Genomic DNA, 24,494 nt, shown 5'->3' with positions numbered 1-24,494 from the left:
TCCAAAGCCAGTTTTTCCCAGGTCTCCCACATGGGTGCAGGTTCCCAAGGTTTTATGCCATCCTCTGTGGCTTTCCCAGTTCACAAACAGCGAGTTGGATGGGAAATGGAGCAGCAAGGACAAGAACTGTCATCCATACGGGATCCTGGTGGTTACAAGGTGAGGATTTAGCCACCGAGCCATCTTGCCGAGCCCTAGTGTAACTTTTTTTTTTAATCTGTGTAAGTAAATACGTACATACATAGAGTTGTATACAGGAATTGTATAATCGAGGCAAGTATACCATAAAGTGAAGATGCATTGCAGTATGTATCTGTATTTTCTGAATACAAGATGGACTTCCAATGCAACTGCTACATAAATCTAGACAACAGGATGCTGTACTTTCTACCATTGTCTAACCCTACAATGACATGATAAACTTCAACAGCAGAATGATGGACTTTTGAATACTATTGTTACAATACAGGGGAAAACATTGATATGGGAGAAGGGTAGTGTTAGAAGGGGAAATCCCTGAGCCTAAGGAACTGCTTCATGAAAAATAAAATGTCTATTTTTCTGTAATGTACATTTCCATGAACTTGTTTAACATAACTCATATTTACCTATCACTTACATTGCATTAGGTACCATAAATAAGTTAGAGATTTTAAAAGACTACAGAAGAATATGCACAGTTTATATACAAATGCTCCACTATTTTATACAAGCAATTTGAGCATCTGCAAATTTGGGGATACACAGGGAATGGAGGAGTTCTTGGAAAAATTGCCCAAAGATATCCAGACACCTAAATACATATGTATATATGTGAAGCACCAACCGATGTTTAGGAAACTCGGGTGTGACACCTGGAGTCGTTAGAGGAAATTTCTTTTCACCCTGGGCAACAAGGCCAGGAACTAAAATAGCAATAAAAATTTAAAAAAGAAACAGTTAACTTAAAGATTTATTTTATTTTTATTAGAAAGTCAGATATACAGAGAGGAGGAGAGACAGAGAGGTAGATCTTCCACCCAATGACTCATTCTCCAAGTGGCCATAAGGGCAGGAGCTGAGCTGATCCAAAACCAGACGTCAGGATTCTCTTCTGGGTCTCCCACATGGACACAGGGTCCTAAGGCTTTGGGCTTCCCTCGACTGCTTTCCCAGGCCATAACCAGGTAGCTGGATGGGAAGTAGAGCTGCTGGACACGAAACAGCTCCCATATGGGATCCTGGCATGTGAGAGGCAAGGACTTTAGCCACTAGCCTACTGAGTTGGACAGGATAATGTTAACGTAAGTTGAAAGATGTGTTTTTTCCAAAGAAGTAATACTCTGTTTTGTTCATGTGAACATTAATGCATCATCAACCAAGGAGAAAACTAGAGTGGCAAAACATCAGGAACAGGGTTAAGAACAGAATTTCAACATGACCATAAGACTTCAAGAAAAGTTAATTTTTAAAAATGGGATGAGGACTACCTTGTAAATTATACTAGCCCAATTTTAATTTCATCAGGGGGTGGTTTACATTTTTTAAGTTTTGTCAATAATATTCACATATTTGGCATGTTCCTGCTATCACAAAAAAAAGGAGAACACAAACATTAACAGCTACTGGTCCACACATTTTGTCAAACATTTCATTCAGCAGTTATTGGCCCCCCCCCAAAAAAAATGCTGCAAAAGATGAAAATAATTTGCCTCAAATACTCCAAAACCAATTCTATAGAATTTTCTCTTCAAAACTGAGTTTCTGAGAAAGCTTTATGGTGCATGTCATTATTGTTCTATTCCAGTTTTAAAAGAAACTAGCTTTTTGAGGCCAGCATGTGGCAGAGCATATTAGGATGTCACCTGTGAAGCCAGCCTCTCATATCAGAATGACAATCCATGCCCATGCTGTTCCACTTCCAATACAGCTCCTTATTAGTGCTCCTGGAGAGTCCATCGTGAATGACCTAAGTTCCCTTGAGGGAGACCCAGATGGAGTTCCATGCTCTTGGCATCATCCTGGCCTAGTCCACTCATGTGGGGGAATGAATCCGCCGATGGAAGACCTCTTTTTTTGTATGTATTTCTCCCTTTCTACAGCTCTGATTTTCTTTTTCTTTCTTTCTTTTTTTTATTGCCATGTCAGATATACAGAGAGGAGGAGAGACAGAGAGGAAGATCTTCCCTCTGATGATTCACTCCCCAAGTGAGCGCAACGTTGGGTGCTGTGCCGATCCGAAGCCAGGAGCCAGGAACCTCCTCCAGGTCTCCCACGCAGGTGCAGGGTCCCAAAGCTTTGGGCTGTCCTTGACTGCTTTCCCAGGCCACGAGCAGGGAACTGGATGGGAAGTGGAGCTGCTGGGGTTAGAACCGGCACCCATATGGGATCCCGGCACGTTCAAGGCGAGGACTTTAGCTGCTAGGCCATGCCGCCGGGTCCCAGCTCTGATTTTCTAATAAAAATTAATCTCTTAAGAAAAATAACAGTGACATAGATGAAGAAAACATTCACCTTGGGAGTTGTGAGTGGTTTATGTCCTTCCCAGGGCACCATTCTGCTTGCATTGTGTTTTGCTACTAGGTGTATTTTCATGCACAAATATTGCCTTGTTAATCATGACACTACACCCACACATTCATCTCTCTGAAGTACCAAGCCAATATTCAGTCCTGCTCAGTGGCTTAAGATTGTTAAGTCACTTAGTAAAGGTCCCTATTAAAGGAATCTGGATTTAATAATCATTTGGAAAAAAATAATAAACCCCTCATCTGGGGGCTAGCTGATAAAAGTGACTTGTGCCCTACCCAAAATAGCCTGCCATATTTGTGTGACCTTTCTTTTCCTTTTTGGCTCATAAAAAACACCCCAGAGACTCCTTTTCATATATACAAGTGCACAACAATGATAATCTTTCTTGCATATTAATCGAATAGAGTATAAGAAGCATTCCCTTCTTTTTTTTAATAAGGGTAATTAAATTCTATCCTTCCTCCCTTAGCTCAGAATTCTTTTGAATGCATTTTCTTCATTAAAATTTCATGAGAAACATCGCAATGTAAGAGACTGAAAGAGCCAGAGCTGTTACAGGTTGACAGTTGTGGCTTGTTTCCAATTTGACTGTCAGGTATTTGGCAATAAAACTCAGTATTCAACATAAAATGAACTGTAGAAATAATGAAATTTCTAATTGGAATGCTTATCTCAGCGGGTGTAGTTTAGGAGATGTTAATTGCTTTTTTTTCACTATCTACATTTATTGGTGATTTACAGGAAACTATCTTGGCTATTGATAATGTCAGTTGCTACAGTTCATCAACTATATGTCACCAGGAACTTGGGAATCACATCAACATTCTTAATACCTTAACCACATAAACAAACTTTCACAGGCAAAAAACAGCTATCAAAAATTAACAAATCATCAATATGAAGCTTTGAGCTTACTTTCACATGGGAAGAAAAGAAAAAACATTTTGTCCTATTCATTAGTGTGCTCATTAAGCTTTCAAATGCCTTACTTATCACCGCACTATATTAATATTCAATCATGCAGAATTAGCTACTAATTCATCAGCCATTTAAATCAGACTTGACCTTCACAAAGCCATTTGCCCTGTCATTTTGAGAGGCCATTAAAGAGCACAAAACTACTTCCTTGTGCTTAGCGAATTGTACAGTCATATGTATTTTGTTTGGAATGGCAGTTAAAACAGAACTGGAAAAATAGTACTTTCTTTGGATCTGTTTGTGTCTTAATGAAATATGCTGATATGAGACTTCCATTTCCATTAATGAAAGAGAAAAATGAATGTCAGCATTTTCCAGAGTTAATTTCCCACAGCTATAGAATTTGCTCACAACTGCTGACCTATGCAGGATATGAACGGGATCTACATTTCTGTAGTCATATCTTAGCTGTCTGGGAATGATCAACCAGTAACTTTTGCATAATCTGCTCAGTTAAAAGGGTTTCATTGATCATCCATAAATGGTTTTAATGACGTTTTATTGTCACTCCAATTCCACAAACACTGAACCTCTCATATTTGCAAGAAAAACACAAAACTCTGAATCGGCAGCTATAGGTATATATACGTATATATGTATATGTGTGTGCGTGTATAGGTATATATAGGTATCTATATAAATAAGGTATCCTCAAGCAGTTCTTAATCTTTATGAGCTTCTCGCAGAACGAATGCAACCTAACTGGACTGACTCTGATTCCAAATGAAAGAGGCTTTCACTACTTTTTAAATTTTTTTTAAAGATTTATTTTTATTATTTTTTCATTGGAAAGGCGGATATACAGAGAGGAGAGACAGAGAGGAAGATCTTCCGTCCGATGATTCACTCCCCAAGTGAGCGCAACGGGCCGATACTATGCCGATCCGAAGCCAGGAGCCTCTTCTGGGTCTCCCACGCGGGTGCAGGTTCCCAAAGCTTTGGGCAGTCCTTGACTGCTTTCCCAGGCTACAGGCAGGGAGCTGGAAGGGAAGCAGGGCTGCCGGGATTAGAACCGGCGCCCATATGGGATCCCGGGTGTGCAAGGCGAGGACCTTTAACCACTTGCGCCACCGCGCCGGGCCCTTTCACTACTTTTTAAAAAAAATATCTTTTTTCTGGGCACAGCGCAGTGGCGCAGTGGTTAAGCTCCTCGCCTTGCACGCCCAGGATCCCATATGGGTGCTGGTTCTAATCCCAGTAGCTACACTTCCCATCCAGCTCCCTGCCTGTGGCCTGGGAAAGCAGTCGAGGACGGCCCAAAGCTTTGGGACCCTGCACCCGTGTGGGAGACCTGGAAGAGGTTCCTGATAGCATCAGCCATTGCGCTCACTTGGGGAGTGAATCATCGGACGGAAGATTTTCCTCTCTGTCTCTGCCTCTCTGTATATCTGCCTTTCCAATAAAAATAAAATAAATCTTTAAAAAAATCTTTTTTCTGGTGAGCTGTCAGGGAAGGTTGGAGAGGCAGAGAACTCTCCCATCTACTGGCTCATTCCCCAGATGCCACAAGGTGCTGGCACTGGGCTGGTGCTGCAACCAGGATCCAAGAACACAACCCAAGTTTCCAACCGAAGCAGCAGTAACTCAATCACGAAGGCCATGGTCATTGCCTTCCAGGCTTCATGTTGGTGGGAAGCCCGAGTCAGGATCTGAGGCACCCTGACAAGGAATATGGGTATCTTAATCAGTACGTCAAATCCTAGTCCTGTAAAGATGACAATGTAGGACTGTTTACCATATACCACATAAGAAATGCAAACATCCAATTTTATCATAAATATGTTTATGAAGAAAAATGTTTTCAATAATCAATGCCTTGCTCCTCCAAATGCGATATTAAAAAGATCTGGCAACTACACCTGGGCATTTTGCACCAGCAACAATATAAAATTTTCAGCAACAAGGCCAGCACAGTTAAATGAAATGAGACTCTAGGGGAAGAGAAAAGCAGATTGAAAACTTGAAGAATCGTACTTTGGAATTAATTTTTTTTTTCCTCAATGCAAAGCAATCCTTAGTGGCTCTTCTGTAGAAGTCCCCACTGGTGTTACCATGTGGAAGTGCAAACCCCCTAAGCTCATGGAGAGCAGGAGCTTTGTATGTTCCCTTGGTAATCTTCCCAATGTCCAATAAAAAATCATACTGCGACATGGTGAGGATGCCTTACATCTTTTAGTTTTATGTGACAAGTAAAAGATTTCCACTGGTTGAGGTATATGCACTTTGATCCTTCTTTTACTGATTTAATCTGCCATGAGAGCAACTGCAGTTTAGTTCTTGCATTCCTCACTTCTCTGGAGGCCTTCCCTCATCTGTACTTGCAAGTTTTTACAAGGACAGAAACCACATTTGAACACAATAAACTTAAAAGAATGTCTTAGAATATGTAGCTACAGTCTACCTTTATCCTATCTATAGAGTAACAGGATTCAAGTTGTTCAAATCAATGACAAAAAATACATGTGTATGTTGAGATATACACTTGGCTATTCTATTGATATACACAAAGAATTTTTAGTGGAAATCCTAAGGCTTCAGGAATTTATGACAGAATTGTACTCAGATAAAAAAATTCCCTTCTTTAAAGCATCTGGGAAGTTTCCATTAGCATAAGAAATATGGAAAATGTTAGAGTCACAATATGCTGAATATATTCTTAAATATAGAGGAACAGGTGGGAGGAGAGAGGGAAGGAAAGTTTCCTGTTAGAAAAATAATTCTATTCTGCACAATATAAAGGGTGTGGGCTTTTCATGTAAGAAAAAGTCCAAATTGAAGTGAGGAATTACATATACAATGTATTACGTAGTAAAGAAAAGGAGTATAAAAGCAATTGTAAAAACCTATGGGATCGTCTACAACAGATGGCATCATTCATTCTACAAATACTGACTGAAGACCTCCTGTGTGCCAGACTGGGACAAGCACTGGGAATAAATTAATCTACAAAGTCCTCACACTACTGTGATTTAATTTTATCTGTGGGATAATGAGATTTTGGGGGAATGAGAGTAGTATCCAGTTGAAAGACAGGCTGACTGAAGGAGTTAGTGCATTAAATTTGTCTGTTTCTAGCACTTGCACAATTCCAACACGTGTAGTCAAATCTATGTCAAGTTCCAGTGACATGTCTAAATAGACTAGACGTACAGTACTTCTATGACTATACATAACAATAATTGCATTAAAAAAAACTGCAGAGGCAGGGATTGTCCAGACATGTGAGTGGATATAAAGGGCAGTAATCTCTTCAAAGCCTGAAAATGTCGTCCTTTCTCCTTTTCAGCATGTTTTTGGGATCCTTGACAACATCTTGGTTAATCAACAATATACAGGCAATTCACACTGTGAGATGATAAGTTCCCAATAATTGCCTTTTCTTTCAAAAGACAGAAGTGCTTGGGATGGCAATGCCTTTTTATAAGTGACTTAAAACACTGGAACTAGGGCCAACATTGAGGCTCAGCAGGTTCAACTGTTGCCCATGATGCCTGATCCTGATTTGGAATGCTGGTTTGAATCTTTGATGCTCTGTTATCAGTTCAGCTCCCTGTTAATGTACCTGGGAAGGTGGTGGAACATATTCCAGGTTGTTGGACCGATACTACCCACATGGAAAACCTAGAAGGAATTCCTGGTTCCTGGTTTTGAGCTGGTCCAGCCTTGGCCAATGCGGTCTTTTCGAGAGTGAACCAGCAGATGGGTTTTCTCTCTCTCTTTCAGAGTCACTCTACCTTTCAAATAAACTAAAAATAAATAAATTAATTAAATTGCTTCTAAAATAAACAGTAAGCCAAACTGTTTTATACACACACACACAGTCATCATGGGAAAAAAAATGAGGATTCTTTGAAGGGAGTAGATCATGATAAGAATCCTAAACAGTTCTTTGTTAAACTATACAGCTTTTTCAAAAGATTTTTGAAAGAACAGTGTTGTAAAATAGTAAATAAGTAGGGGCAGCAATTTAAACCCCGGCTGCTCCATTTTCTACTCAGGTCCCTGCTGATGGCTTGGGCAAAGCAGCACACAACGGTCCATGGGAGATCTGGAAGAAACCCCTGGCTCCTGGCTTCAGCCTGGAACAAGCCCAGCTGTTGCAGCTATCTGAAGTGAGAACAAGTGATGGAAGATACCTCTCAATTTCTCTTCGTGTAACTATGGCTTTCATGTAAGTAAGTATTTTCTAAAATTTAAAAAGATGAAACCTTAATCTCCAGCTCCATCCCTCTTAGTGCAAATGATCCTTACTCTAAGTGAAATAAACCAGAGAGAAAAACAAAAATGCCACACATTTTCTCTTATTTGTGGAAGTTAATATATAAAATAAGAAACTGTGATGTATTGTTTGGTATATAGTAATAAATATTACTTCTTTGAATCATACTGTTTGCATGACAATATTCTTTCCCATTTTGACTGATGTTATGAACCCTTCATTTTGTGATGATAATATCTGTTTTCAAGAAAACATTCTACAAATGTACATCTGCAGAGTGGCTACATACTAAGTGAAATGTAACATATTGGTAAACATGATAACATTTCAAATCTATGGAAATAAACAACTAGAAAAAGAAAAAGCTTAGAACTCAGACTTTCGTTTCCTTTATCCAGATCCTTCTTCACACCCAGAAAACAACTGCTTTAGGAAAATGCTATAAGTGAAGAAACATTGTATCCTAGTTGTCGTAGGTCTATTAATTGGCTCTGGAAGCAGAGCAATCTTTCAACACTTTCACAGGCATGATAGAAAGGAATTTTGTCATGTTAGAAAAACGTAACATTTTAAATGCTACAGTGTACTGTGATGCTCAGTATCTCTATTCTGCAAAAGTCTGAGCTTTGATGCTTGCTAAAGGGGTCACAGTCATTTTCCAAATCTGTAAGATGAAGAGTCCGTAAAATCAAGTCACTCATTCCAGGTCATATCTATGTTCAAAATTAAAGAGATTCCTTTAGGTATATATTCAGACCATTTCCTTTAGGTCAATTGCTTATCTTCAAATATTCATCATGGGTAATTACGCAACTTTTTGTTGGAGTCAGTTCAAGATGGAAGGTCCAACAAAAATTGTTAACATCTGAACATCTTTTATTTATTTTTTAAGTGTAGAGGAGTAGATATTAATGTTTCAAAGCCTGTAATAAAAAGCTCAATTTGATACTTATCAATTGGCTTCCCCACCATTCAGAATTGGTTCCTGCCATTTGTACTAATGAATGAATGAATGAATGAATGAATGAATGAAGAATGAATACAAGTTTAAATAGATGGTGCTCAAATTCAGGATTCTCTCCTTAATGCCGCTGTAATTTCTAACTATGTAGAAGGGTCTTAAAACATCAGGACTTCTGCCATCAACAGATATCCAGAGACACTGAACAGACCAGAAAACCAGACATGAGCAGCAGTAACATTTCCATCTTCCGATCTGACGCCTCTCAGACTTCTTCTATGGTATGGGGTTTACATGATCTGTCCAGGACAGAGAACATTGTTTCAGGCTGGAAGGCAGAGGGTTCGCTACTATAGCCTCTGCTACTTTGTTAAACAGCAATGCATTTTCAAGTCATTGTCTATGGACTATGGAACTATGAACTATGTCACTGACTATGGACCATGTACTATGGAATCAGCCTATAGACAGCAACCGATTTCTTTTCAGAATATAGTTCATGAAGATGGAAAAAGAACAACTTTAATTCTTTTCTTTAAAAAAAAAAAAGCGGTGTAAATAACTTTTATTCTCACCATTGGGATAGCCCAGTGCCAAGCTAAAGTTACAACAGGAAAGCTAGGGAAGGGACTGAGGTTACCTGCAAAGAGATGAGAGTAACGTGAACACCACAGGGCTCTGAACATGAGGCACAAAAGGTGGATTATCAAGAACTGTGCTCTGAGCCCAGTGCAGTAGCATAGTGGCTAAAGTCCTCGTCTAACACATGCCAGGAACCCACATGAGCACCGGTTCTAATCCCAGTGGCCCCTCTTCCCTTCCATTTCCTGCCTGTGACCGGGGAAAACAGGTGAGGATGGCCCAAAGCCTTGGGACCCTGCACACACGTGGCAGACCCAGAAGAGGCTCCTGACTCCTGGCTTCAGATCAGCACAGTTCCGGCCATTGTGGCTGTCTGGGGAGTAAATCAGCGGATGGAATATCTGTCTCTCCTCCTCTCTGTATAATTGAGTTTCCAATAAAAATAAAGTCAGTCTTTTTTTTTTAAGAACTATGCTTCAAAATCATATGCTGGCTATGTAAAATTATTTTCAGAAGTTCCTCCCTATTGGCAACAATGCCATACATTTGAGGCACTTACAAAGTAGACTCTGCTAACGTAAGACTGAATTGTCACTAGGGCAACAGCACCACAGCGGAACACCACAGTAAGCACTAGGCAAGTATGGCCAGGAGAGCACTAAGCCACCTTTCCTTTCAGCGTGGGGCAGAAGAAGCAGGTGCATTTCAACATGCACTCACTGTGTGGTTTCATTCAGGAGAAAATGAGAAAGGTCTGCTTCACTCGGGAGACACCAGGGGTTCCCTGAGCACCAAGCAGAATGGCTTGGAGATACCCACGGATTTTCAGCAGTGTTCTCCAAGAACAGCTCAGTTTCTGCCTTCTATAGAGCATATTGGTACAGCTGCCTACAGCCAGACAAAAATGCACGAAATAAAACAGCACAGGACAGTTGTTGGACGCTTGAATAAAAGGAAGAATTCGACTTTTAGTTCTACAAAAGACACAGAAGTGAGAATCTACCTAAAGATAATTCATGGGTGTCATAATACATGGCATGCCAATTTAGTAGATTCAAGTTGCCAATGATAAGGCATTCAGAAGCAATGCAATAAACCTTTTCTCTTACTTATTGCGAACAGCCAGAGTTGCTCATTTTCATTTAGTTATAATAGACTGACATAGTGTTATAAATTCAGGAAGCATGCAATCTCTAATTCTTACGAAGGTGACAGTCACTTGACAAGCAAAAAAGTTATCTCAGTCTTTTCCTCATTGACATAGAGAGCTGACACATCCCATCGCTCTCCTGCTAGCACAAGTGGATAGTTTTTATGTTTACGTTTTTATGTTTACTGCAAGATTAATGCACTTTCTGTTGCTCAGTGACAATGGCTACGAGGCTGCTGAGTAAATAATGAGTGCAAATTCACAAAAAGAACTAAGAGCATGCACTGATCTCTAAAATAACCAGTGCTCCCTAAGAGTTAGTGCTATAAAGATAAAATAGTATACAACACAGCTGTGTAAATTACATATGACAGGTGTCATAGGCAAATGGTAATCAAATGGACAACTCTTATCACTTTTCAGGAAATCACTCAGAAGAATATAAAATCTAATCAAAAGTCTCTACTCAGTTAGAAATAGACATTTTCAACTTAGGGTTTTTTTTGCTTTTTTTTTTTTCCTCCAATAGTACACCCACAATGGTGAATATGGGCTCAAAAACTAACAGACTTCCATTTGCTGAGAATCTAACAGATCATAACCAGGGCTTTTGGAATCTAGACAATTCTGCTTCTTTGGTAATGTTAGATAGGCATTTACTTAACCAGCCTTTTGGTTACCTATATTTTTAAAGAGGAATTTATATTTATTTTTCTTTACATGTTTGTTTGTCTGTCTGTTTGTTTGTTAAAAGAAAGAGAGATAGAGGGAATGAGGCAAGGAGTAGCCGATTCGTTCTGGTCTCCACGTAGTCAGGAATGACCCAAGTACCTCACACAAATTTAGCTGCTTTCCCAGGCACATCAGCAGGGAGCTAGCTCGGTGGAAGAACAGGCAGATACAAATGGCTGTACTACGACTCTGGCTCGGGCTATTGGTCAGTTCTTGGTCAATGCTCTTCTCAGGAATTGAAAATTCGAATGGATCATCAAAACAATTTGGCCAGAGAAGTAGTAATTATGCAGAGTAATTTAAAGCAATACAATTCTACCCATTCCAACACACACACACACACACACACACACACACACACACACACACACACACATCCTATATAAAAATGGTCCATTGATTGGCCAAGGGATGGAGCAATCATGAATATTCCCTCTTGTCTTTTGGAAGACAGGATGTACTGAATTGTGTTTTAATGTGATTCTAGGAGCTTATCTGAGAGACTTTCATAAGCAACGGCTCTGTGAAGCAGCAGAGAGAGTCTCACCAATGACATGGAGCATGTTCTCTGGTAGAAGAACGCTGTGAGGCTTCAGTCCGAGGAACAGTTTTGACGCATATGTGCCACAGACTCCTTTCTTCTTTTCAAGACTTAAATCTAAAATTGTGGTCTGGGGCCAGCACATTGGCTCAACTGGCTAATCCTCAGTTCCAGCTGCTTCAGACCTGACCCAGCTCCTTACTTAAAGCCTGGAAAAGTAATGGAGGATGACCCAAGACCCTGGGACCCTGCAAGCATGTTGGAGATCTGGAAGAAGACTTTTGGCTTTGGATTAGCTCGACTCCAGCCACTTCAGCCTTTTGGGGATTGAACCAAACTGTAAAATTGCCTTTCCAATAAAGATAACTTAAAGCACACAAGACCAAACAATAAAACAAATAAAACAAAACAAAATAAATAATAAAATTGTGGTCCCAATTCTCCAATGCATGAGAGTCCAAGCCTCAGGTATGTTCATGCAAATTGCATTCTAACACCAACTTGCCTTACCACAAATTTGCTCTACACAAGTATAATACCCTTTTATCTTATCCCATGGAGTAGAAGGAAAAGTGTGAACTGATCCTCTACTTAAGGAGCACAGAAGGGTAATGAATTTTGCTGCAGCTCACAGAAGTCAGGCCCAAGAGTATGAATATATTTTGATAGAATATAGTAAATGACTTTCAAGCCATACAAATAGGTATGATTTAAAAAACAGAAAATATGAAATAGATGAGAGAGACATTGAGGAAGAAGTATGACTGTGCTGGCTGCATGGCTGTGCTCTTTAGAAAAGACACAGTTAGAAGGACAGCATGGAAAGATTTACTGAAGCGAGAAACAAAGGAGGTCGGCACATGTATTTTCATACCCTGTAAATCAAGACATTTTGTTGAACCTGTTTGATAGTTTACTACTTCATTACAAAAGATGAGAAAAGAAATTATATTTTTAAGTTTTAAGTTTTAAACTTAGATAAAATGTGTGAATATTTTTTGTATAAGGAGTGATGAGAAAATGATAAAACTCCAAGAGCGCAGATTTAGCAAAACAAAATGAATATAAGAAATATACTGTATGAGAAAATCATTTAAATCGATGATTTAAAATAATACAGATAGCAAATTATCCAAGAAAAAAAACAAATTATCCAAAACATTCACTTAGGATATTGACTATTTTTGTCTAATCAAGCTAAAAAGGGGGGCAGGGAGGATCCTATTCTTAATTCTTGCTTCAAGCCATGCAATCACAAAAAAGGTGCCATTTCTAGAACTTTCATTTAGAGTATTTATATTCAGATCTACACTCACATGATAGCCTGGTGTGAAACATCGGAAAGGAGACCAAAGTTCATGCAGGAGCACAATACTAACACAAACATCACTGATTAACTTGGTCTGAGCCAAGTCCCAAGTAAAAAACATAAAAGACACTAATTCAGGGCTGAAAGGAGCAAAGGGTCCATTCACTCTTTTGCTCTATTTCTATGAATTTAAAATATTAAAAGCCAGATTTGTATTGTTAATATTTTTTCTATGAACAAAAATAAGTGTTTCAGACTATAGGGGCCTGCACACTCTCTAACATCTAAAATAATAGGCCTAAGATTCAGTGTACAGATCTTCAAGTCCCCAAGGTTTGTGTAAGAATTTATACACAGCAGACTGTGTATTTGAAAGACTATAAATACTAAATAGCTAAATGCATATGTGGTGATCAAAACTGCATTTGTCACATGACAAATACTTAATAAGTTTATTATCATTACTACTGTCATTATTACTAGTACACTGTATTCGGTGAAGATCAAATTTAAAATCCAGATGCCCATCCAAAGTGGAATGTTTAAAGAAATTGTGGTACATGTACGTCATGGAATATTACTCAGCCATTAAAAAGAACGAAATTATGCCATTTGCAACTAGATGATCCCAACTAGAGACCGTTATGCTCAGTGAAATAAGTCAATCCTAAAGGACAAATACCATAGGTTCTCTCTAACACAAAGAAACCATCATGCAAATTGTAACTTGAATAATCCTTTCCATACTGTTTTTGCTGCATCCCATGTGTTTTGATGTTTTGATTTCATTTTCATTTCTTCCAAATGGTTTCTTTTTCTTGTCAAATTCATCACAAATTCATGGATTGCAGGGTGGCATCATTGTACCCAAGATGTCTCCTGTTTTCTTTTCGTCACCCACGAGTTAGTTAATCATGGCATGGTTTTTCAACACCACGGTGTGGTAATTTTTATTGTTGCTGTTGTCGTTGTGGTTTTAACTTCATACCTGTTGTTGACTTTGTTTCATGACTTCTCATGTAAGCAAATGCAGAGTGACGGTATAGTAGAGACTAACATATCCAGATGTGAAGACACAATGCAATATGTATCCCTGCTTCCAAATCAAAGATGGACTCTCAATGAAGCTGTGGGACATATCTAGACAACAGATGCTGGACTGTCTGACATTGTCTGTACCAGTAATGTCAGGAGACTGTTAAATAACAGCCTGATGGAATCATGATTCCTTATGAAGGACTACACAATTGTCTATTGTAATAATATGGCAAAAATCATTTGGGAGAAATAATTTTGGTGGGAGGAATCTCAGACCCTATGGGATTGTACCATTAAACTCAATAACAAAATTAATTTAAAAACATATTGTGCAAAATATTTTCCAACATAGTTTGTAAAAGGAATAAGATATTTTTAATAGTATCATATTTTTAGATTACTTTGTTATAGCTAAATCCTTAACTGAGCAAGCAAAAACTAGGTTATACATAAATAATTGAATGAAACCCAAACACTAAAACTCCCTCAAGTATCACCTTGAGTACTGTCATCTACAGAGCCCTGGTTAAGAATTCCTGAAAAAAATCTAGTACTTGATCATTCTACCAACTTAAGTCTTGACGCAAGTTGTTTAGAAAAATAAGAAAATGACAGCAAAGCATAGGGCTACCTTTGATATTAAGCTTATTCTATGATAGTTGTAACAAGTATTCATTGCCACAAACAGGAAATAATAATGCCATTAAAATGTAGCTGAATAAATTATAGTCTTAACATTCCCTTGATATACTGATAGAAAAATTTTTTATATTAAATGAAACATGACCCTATGGTCATGATCTTGTGGTAAATTTGGCTCTAGAGATACTTTTTTTTATATTCCTTCTGGACATTTTCTGGTATGTTAATTTTTAAATTATTTTGAAAGATTTAATTTCTAATAACTGGTGAGTACTGCTTTATCTTAATTTTTCTGGTCTTTGGGTACTAAAATTCACAAAGCATTTTTATGATTTTAAAATTTCTAAAAATCTTATAACAAGCAGGCACAATACACACCCAGAGAGAGACAGAGACAAAGAGAAAGAGAGAGAGGGAGTGAGAGAGAGAGATGGGGAGGGGGAGAGAGAGAGAGATGAGAGAAAAGAGAGAAGAGAGAGATTTCCAATCTGCTGTTTTACTCTTGGATGGAACTGGCCTACACTAAAGCTGGAAGCCTGGAATCCCAGCAAGTCGCCTACATGGGTGGCAGGCAACCCCTTGAATGCCCCGGGTTCCTGCTGTGGATCATCACTAATGAGAAGCAGGAGTTACAGTAACTGACCCCAGTCCTTCAATGCAGGTTCCACCCATATTGCTGGAGTCTTATCTGCAATGCTAAACGTCAATGTCACCTTTTGTAACTTTAAAAGTATTTTGACTAGAGATACTAGCAACAATTTTTCTGCTATATGTGGGTGTTTTCCACTAATGACAGTCACTATGCATCCTAATTTCCTGCAGCTTTGCTCTATACCTTATCTGTTTGATGTTTCTAACAAGTAAAAATCTTCATTATTGTAACCAAGAAACAATACGGTAGGTATTTTTTTATCTATTTCCTTTTATTAAACCAAAGCCAATGGCTGTTAACTTTAAAACATTAAGAAGCATAGAATCCTTGCTGTTATTCGGCTCCTGAAGAACTAGGTACTACAACTGAGTTCAAATTCCAACCTGTGCAGGATATTATGACGTAGTAATTTTCAATGACTTCACTAAAAAAGGAAGCTCAATGACTTTCTCTGAGAACTGTTAAAAAAAACTTCCAATATAACTCACGTTTCCAAATATAATAAAGATCTGCAATAAGCCAGTGTTGGGTGCCACTCAAAGCAATAAGGTGCTGTCTTTTTGCCTGGAGAAATATAAACTGATTTCACTGACATACAAGCCAACAGAATCAACTCCTAGAATAGTAGAAAACAGAAAACGGTCTGGATATCCTTTTCTAATAAAAAGAAGATCATGTGGTGAACTAAGCAGAGAATCACAGAATATACTTGTGAAGAAGCAGGTGTGAGCATTTTGTTTAGTTGGTTAGGCACCATTTGGGAGTATCTAGTTCAAACTTGCCTCTATTTTTTATTCTAGTGTTCAGATAATGCATACTTGAGAGGCAGCAAATTTACCACCCATCACTTGAGTAGTTCCTGCTCCTCCAATAAGAGACATGCATTGAGTTTCTAAGTCTTGACTTTGGCATATCCGGTTGTAACTAGCATCTTGTGAGTAAGCCAGCAGAGAGAAGATCATCCACTTTCTCAATAAAGGCATGTGACTCTTTTTGTTTTATTAAGGCAGAGACAGGTAGATTGAGAGATTCCTTGTCTCCTGACACAGTTGCTGCTGTGTCAGACCAGAGCCACAAATTAGGAACTTGATCTGGGTCTCCAGCATGAGTGGTAAGGATGTAACTACTTAGATCATCACCCACTGCCCCCCGGGTAAGCATTTCTGGGAAACTAGAAACAAAAGCAGAGCTTGAACTCAAATCAGCCACACTGGTGTGAGACGTGGGTGGCTAAACAACTCTGCTAACTACTGTGCCAGACACACACTCCTAAATGAGCTTATGTTAATAACACAGGACCGTACTGTCTACCCCGTGAGAAGAACAGCGTGAACACTGCAGTTCAAGGAAGAAGGAAGCAGAAAAAGCACAGATTATAACATTGAAGGTGGAGGGCTAGGAACTAAATACCTTTATTAACAAAGAATGAATCAGAGTTACAAACTAGAGTAACAGGAATGCATCTAAAATTTCAGGAACTGAAAAAAGATCATTGTCATGTATTTTCTTATTAATCAATTCAAATAATTCAATTTTCAAATAATTAGAGGAAGAGAGAGAGTAGGGAAAACTCCCTTGTTATGTTCTAAATGCAGCCAAAAGTAACTTTGGGGTCAAGTAGCTTGAGGGGGCCATGACAAATCTAGAGAAATAGGTTCAGCTTGAATAGAGTTATGAAGAAGCATCCCAAAAGACTTGAGCGACATCTAATCCTTACCAGTGTAAACAACGGGCTGAGAGCACCAGACTAGTCTACTATTACGATGTATTGAGATGCTTACTAGCAATTTACTAAAATATTCATGCAATTTGATAGAACTCTGCAAAAATACTAAAGCTAATCCTGGGATAAAAGATTTTCAGTCCAACAAGTGTTTTGTTTATTGCAACCTATTGATGTACGGGAAAGCACTGTGGAGCCACCCAAGAAACAGATGAAACAAACTTCATAACATACTGAATTGTTGACTACTTAAGAGAATTTCGATCCCATTCACAGGCTTCTGTTAAGAAAAAAGTTGATCAAGTATCAAATCCACACCTTGAGATTGAAGTCCTTTTTACATGTGTGTCTATGACTTTCATTTACAAAACTACGAATGTGTGGGTATGAAATTATCCCTCTGAATACTAGCCGTTAGCTTAATTACATCTTACTATATCCAAATAATACTTTCACCTCTTACAATTTATTAAATTTCCAGAATAAAGAAACATGTCCACTCAAATTTAAGAGGGAAAATGAAACCACTATATATGGTGGTCATCCACACTTAAGGTTTGGCAAGAGGAACCATGCAAAAGGTGTTAATACTTTCATCTTTAGTGGGATTTTCATGCTAATGCATGCGTGCTTCCCTTGGAAGGAATATCATAAAAATTTCTGCCAGCTGATTTTACACCATCTTCTTTTGGATGTCACCCCAAAAGGGGATTTCATTTTTATTCTAGATGCAATCAGAATATGCCTTTTTTGTAAGATTTATTTTTATTGCAAAGTCAGATATAAATAAAGAAGGAGAGACAGAGAGGAAGATCTTCCGTCCATTAATCCACTCCACAAGTTGCCACAATGGCTGGAGCTGAGCCAATCCGAAGCCAGGAGCCAGGAGCCTTCTTCCAGCTCTATTATGCAGGTGCAGAGTCCTAAGGCCCTGGGCCATTCTTGACTGCTCTCCCAGGCCAGAAGCAGGGAGCTGGATGGGAAGCGGGAATGCCGGGAATAGAACCAGTGCCCATATGGGATCTGGGTGCATGTAAGGAGAGAACCTCAGCTGCTAGGTCACTATACTAGACCTAGAACATGGCTTCTTACACTTGGGTATGGAGAGTAAGAGGCCAATTAAATTTGAATTAAGGGGGAGGATGCCCTGTTTGCATGCTGTAGACAGAATCCCTGCATGCATCATGCATTCTTAGAAAGCACTTAAACATAGAATGTAGATGCACTACAACTGGTCAATGAATAGGAACACTGAAAATCACTCCACTTGGACACAGATCAGGATTCATCCTGGGCACTTATTGTTACTCTCAGGAAATACAGCATAGGCCACAGTAGATGCAGATCTAAAAAGACGTCTTTGCTTCTCTGATGTGAAACAAGAACAGATGCATGTAAAGAAAAAAAAATGTGTTTTGGCTGATCTGGAAAGAGCAGGCTACCCTTTGGGAAAACATCTGGGATGTTACATTGTCTGTAGCAAAAAGTAGAGAATTTTAAGCTCTCACCCTGCTTACGACTTCTGTCAGTCTTACACTACTCTATTACCAAGGAAGCCAAAATTGTACTTTAAAAATCCCTATAAAACAATTCAGATAAAGGAATTTTTCCCATATATATTCAGTTTTTTAGGCTTCATTCAACTTTACTCTGTTGAGAACATACATCAAAGCAATGTAGACCTCCTCTGGCTATGAGTCAAAGTTGAAATTCGGTTATAGAACACTCAAAATAATTTAACCATGAGTGTTTTTCTAACAGTCTATGGATAAAAGTCTGATGTATACTAACAAGAAAAATCTATGACCTGTCAAGAGCTGTGTAATCCTTTGAGATGATCCTTTGGTGATATTTCAATGTCAGCAAAACATACTGTGCTATGAGCATATGACTAGAAAATGCTATTACGTCTGCCACATACTTGCCTCTGTGGTTTCATAATTCTTTATATTTCAATTCTTTATATTTCTTGGCATAAATATGTACATGCATATCAAAATAATTAAACATTATTTCCCTTCCCAAAGAACAATACTGATTTATTGATCTGAGAGAGTAACAGGAAGGACAGACAGACATCTTTCATCCACAAGTTCAATTCAATGGCTGCAAAATTTGTACCAGCATACAGATATGAGGCTGGAACTCCAGCAAGGTCTTCCATATAGACGGCAGAGGCCAAGGCACATGGGCCATAGTTTGCTGTCTTCCTATGTACAGTAGCAGGAATCTGAGGCTCAACAACCAGGACTCAAAGTAGTACTCATATGGGATGCAGAATTGCAGCTGGCGGCTAAACTCACTGCACCATGATGTTGGCCTCCCACACTATTCACTTAGTGACATGCTTATTCTGGCTTACAGTGTACACATTTATCAATCTTTTAAGCAGAATGTATAATGGCGCAAACTTCAGAAGCATGAAGTTAAAGCATTTGGATTGGCAAGGAGGCTGACATAAACAGTACAGGTGACAGAAGCAAACCCAATTGTTCTGTCACTGACAAACCGAGTTGACCACAGAATTACGAAGACAGATCAACAGAAGGTCCCAAGCTGAACTCGGCTGTATTAATATGCATACACATTGTTAAAGATGCCTATGAAAGAAAATGTTCTGATATTGATTGTTCTTTACCAGCAAAACTCATGGAAGAGGTTGAAGACCACTAGAAGGTCATTTGTCGCATAGGAATGAAAGGCCAGCAAAAGGAAGGGCCACTCAGCTACAAAGAGGGGGCAGCACCGGGAGGAAAGTACACAGAATAACGCAGTTTCCCAGTGTTAGCTGGACTGGCTGTGTTACCAGGGTACATGGGAACCTAGGTAATGATGACCCAGGCATTTCAGGTGTCTTGATTTTACTGAAAGTTACTCATTAGTCTTGGATGTTCACTGCTAATGAGAACTTCCTGGCTCAACAGTGTACTCCAATCAAACTCTCAGGGTCCACATACAGCAATATCTTGTGGCATGGCTTAGCATTAGAATAAAAATGACATCTCTGATAATACGTTTTATTTTAAAAATATCCCTCAAAAAATCTTTATATTCTCTTCTACATAACCTAACTTTGTAGTTTAAAATCTATAGGCACATATCTATAAATCTACTGTGTATATGCATACGGCAGTAAAGATTTAAAATTAAACATCATTAGCTCTTTACTTATGCTTACTATTTTGTTATTTTTTTTGTGCCAGCCCTGAAATCCAGAAAAATAACTTAATTGGGCCCAGTGCAATAACCTAGTGGCTAAATCCTTGCCTTGCAATCCGCTGGGATCCCATAAAAGCACCAGTTCACGTTCCAGCTGCTCCACTTCCCATCCAGCTGCCTGTTTATGGCCTGAGAAAGCAGTAGAGCATGGGCCAGAGTCTTGGGACCCTGCACCCACATGGGAGACCTGGTTCCTGGCTTTGGATCAGCTCAGCTCCAGCCACTGCAGCCACTGGGGAATGAACCAGCGGTGAAGATCTTTCTCTCCTTCTGGCTCTCCTTCTCTCTTTAAAATATTCCTTTCCAATAAAAATAATTTTTTTTGAAAACACTTTCTAGTTTGCTAAGTGTGGATTCTGAATAGAAAACATTGGTCATTTAATTAATCTATTTCAGCTACAATAACCTGTCTTTGAAAAGAACTACTGTCCTTTCTTTAACCTTAAAAAGAACTGTAATGTGTTTAAGACAATGTTAAAAATGAGATGGAAGGAAAACAGAAGGTAGGCCACTCATGTCCGCACAATTTTGACTGCTTTCAACTTTAAATGTTGGCTACTCAGCATTTCCTCCATAACCAATATGCAGTTATTTCCTTGCACAAATGAAGAAAACTCAGACGTCTTTTTACATTCCCTTATTGCACGTTTTACCTTTTTTTCCCATTAGCTTTGCAACAGAGAATAAACATAAGTGAACCCAGCACTGCTATTTCCCTGCCAGTGACTCTTTGCAATCAGCAGTCCTATCCTCTTCCTCTTACATTCTCATTCAGCGTGTGATGCCCACATGTGAGATCTCAGAGTCACACCATGCTCTAACCCCAGACTCCCCTCCAGCACCTTCCAGAACATCCTGAACATCAATCATGCCTGAAACAATGGAGAGTCCAGAAACAGGCTTTTAAACTGTATCAGATTTTGTTGTCTCTAAAGGGCACTAGTAAATAGTTGAGGACAAGCCTGGGATGCCTGGAATCTACAAAATCAGCAGGTGTGGGGTATTATGCAAAACTTTTTCCTAATAAAAAAATGTGTATCATTTATTTTTACTTCCAATACTTCTTGGAGTACGTCAGAGAGAGCTCACAATGCTTTTATTACAAAAACTGGTGAAAATCATAGGCATGGCATCCTTTGTGGATGTTCCAAAAAGGAAGATAGGAAAACAGATTCCAATTCTCAAAGACAAAAAAGTGCAACATATTCTCTCCCAGTTTCTGCACAAAAACCATGCTGTCAATAGTTCCAGGCGTTATGCTTCAGTCACAGCTTTTAGAAATGTGCTACCAAGTGGGTCTGCAGGAAATTCCTCATCACATTGCAAACTGACACCAGTGCTTGAATGCTAGCGTCCGTCACACTCTAAACCTCAGTTGTATTGACAAGCCTTGTGAAACGTCAGCTCCAAAGAACACTATTTCCACTCTCAAAATACATTCCCAATGTAAATGTATAGCATACTACAGTGTCACATCTACCTGTAGCAATCAACATTAATTTGCAGTGTAGTCTTTATTGAAAATTTTCCGTATTTCCAACAAAGTAATAGTATATTGATTCCATTTCTATTTTCCTCCACTGTACCATTAACAGGCATTTCTGAGAGGAATTCTATGTGCAGGAAACAAGATAGTGCAAAGTCAAATGAGATATAAATCCAGAACGGATTGTCCCTCTTTTTTTCAGTGAGGGAAGAACTGTTTCAACTCCATCAATAACTGTATAATCATAAAAATACATAGTCATTAATTTGCTTTTTGTGTATTTGTTATAGCTTGAACATTTTAAAAATATTTCAATAAATTATAACGAATAGACACAAATAGCCCAAACAAAACATTAGGGAATAAAATTATGAACTTCTGAAAAACAAGATACAACATTTCATTGAGAATAAAGTCAAATGCAAAAGGGTGTATTCTAGATAATTCATGCTGGATCAAGTCAAACAGAAGACTGTCAATAACATTTTTAAAACATATATATTCCATTTAAAGCTATGGTGGCTCTTTTCGATAGCAGAATACTCAATCTACAATTGAGGTGGATAAGTAACACATATGTACAGATGAATGTGTATATAATCATGTAAACAATTAAGTAAATTTGTTTAGTCAAATGCATTCAGAAGACACAGCAATGCAACAGATGTACTTTCGTGGTGGTTGTCCTCCTTCCTGCCACTAAACAATACCCTTCAAAGACGTGAAGATAAGCACTGACTTCTCAAAGGTATGCACATATCCATCCCTTCTTGGCCTTTTGGCTAAGATCAAGTGAAGGAATGCACTTATCATGCTGTGCCTGCACAAACAGGAAATGTTCTTCAAAAGAGGGTTATCTGACGCTTTGGAAGAAAATCTGCACTGTAAATCGATCTGCCTGTTCAGTTGCTAATGAAGCTGAATTCAGATGATACACAAATTCTTTGAAAATCCTTAGTCCAAGCTGAAATAAAGATGTTAAAATATTCCTTCCTTTAATATATTATAGACATAATAACACATGGGTTCAAATTTCAAGTAGTTATTCCTTTTGTGAAACTGATGAAGGGCTGTCTGGTCTCTTCTAACACAGTAGCAGTGCTGGCACTGTTGCAAATGGAAAGGTAATGGAAACACACACACACACACACACACACACACACACCATACACGTCTAATGACAAGATGCTGCTGATACACACACTACAGTGTAAATGCTAAAAGGGCAGCCTTTATTCTTGTAGTTAAGATCTCCATTTGGAAGTCCATGCCCCAGCATGGAGTAGTGCATCTTACTCCTGATTCTAGCTTCGAGCTAATGTGGGCCCTAGGAGGGGCTGGTGATGGCTCAAGTAACTGGGTGCCCTCCACTCACATGGGACATATTTTGATGTTCTTGGCCCTGGTCCATGGATTACCTGCCTTCGGCACTTCGGTAGTGAGTCAGGAAGGAGTACATTCTCTCTGCATCCGTATAAGAAATCAATTTAAAAGTTGGAAAATCAACAAGTAACTGAAAGTTAATGGTTTCTAAAGAGCCCTGCGTTTGGCCTCAAGATAGTGACTTACCTTCAATAAGAGGAAATGTTAGTAAAGGTAACAAAGGTAATTTATATAATTGAAGTAAGCATAGGCTCAGTATGGATGTGGGCTCATCTATTCAAACTAATAACCATGACTGAGAGATGCTGATCTGTTGACTAATGAAAGAGTGTTCTGTAGAATCAATTAAATAGGTTTCATAAAAATAGTTTCACAGTGAAAAGTACTCAGAACTCATTACTTGACAACTCACATTCTTTAATTTCCCTTAGCAAAACTTTTAGTTAGATCAATTCCCTGAAAAGTTACATAATATTATTAAATTTTCTGTGTACATTTTCCTATTTTAAAAATCTGGTGTTTCTGACACTTTCCTTGTAGTGAATGGCTTGATACTTCATTATTGTTTTAATATTTTGTTCAACAGAAGTATTTAATGGGGCCCGGCACTGTGGCCTAGTGGTTAAGGTCCTCGGCTTGAACTTGTCCAGAACCCCATATGGGCGCCTGTTCTAATTCCAGCAGCTCCACTTCCCATCCAGCTCCCTGCCTGTGGCCCGGGAAAGCAGTCGAGGACAGCCCAAAGCCTTGGGACCCTGCACCTGCATGGGAGACCCAGAAGAGGCTCCTGGCTTCGGATTGGCTCAGCTCCAGCCGTTGCAGCCGCTTGGGGAGTGAATCACCAGACGGAAGATCATCCTCTCTGTCTCTCCTCCTCTCTGTATATCTGACTTTGCAATAAAAATGAATCTTAAAAAAAAAGAAGTATTTAATGAAATCAGGTTATCAATGCTTTCTTGTAGAAGTGCTGGTTTAGGGTGGTAGGCAAAATATACTTTCTAATCCAAAGCAAAGCGGATTTTTTTATTCTTTGGAATACAAAGTAGGAACCACATTTCTGAATATGGATACCCATCTTTGGTAGTGCAGCTTGTTCAGTACACAAGGGATTTAATCAACAAACTGCTGTATCCAAGCTATGGAATATTACTGAACAACAGAAAGTCATGATCTATTGATACATAAACCTATACGCATGAATATAAGAATAATTACACTAAGGATAAACTATGAAAGTATAGGAATTATATGATTTCATCCATAAAAAAATCTAGAACACAAAATGTAATCCCTTAGGTTAATATTTTCTATGAAGAGTTCAACTTGTGGCAGAGGGGGCAAAATGGAGGGATTCAAGCAGGATGCATG

At 38.7% G+C, this 24,494-nt stretch overlaps 1 protein-coding gene across 8 annotated transcripts in view; it reads right to left on the bottom strand.

Moving 5' to 3' along the window:
- The window catches only part of PTPRD (protein tyrosine phosphatase receptor type D), a 500,784-nt gene that overhangs the window by 191,809 nt on the left and 284,481 nt on the right, over positions 1 to 24,494 (bottom strand). The gene's annotated exons all lie outside the window — the stretch shown is intronic.

The sequence above is a fragment of the Ochotona curzoniae genome, unplaced genomic scaffold (genome assembly GCF_017591425.1).
Source record: "Ochotona curzoniae isolate NIBS_2020 unplaced genomic scaffold, NIBS_Ocur_1.0 scaffold_3208, whole genome shotgun sequence".
Lineage (NCBI taxonomy): Eukaryota > Metazoa > Chordata > Mammalia > Lagomorpha > Ochotonidae > Ochotona > Ochotona curzoniae.
This window is presented reverse-complemented; position numbering and strand designations above follow the sequence as displayed.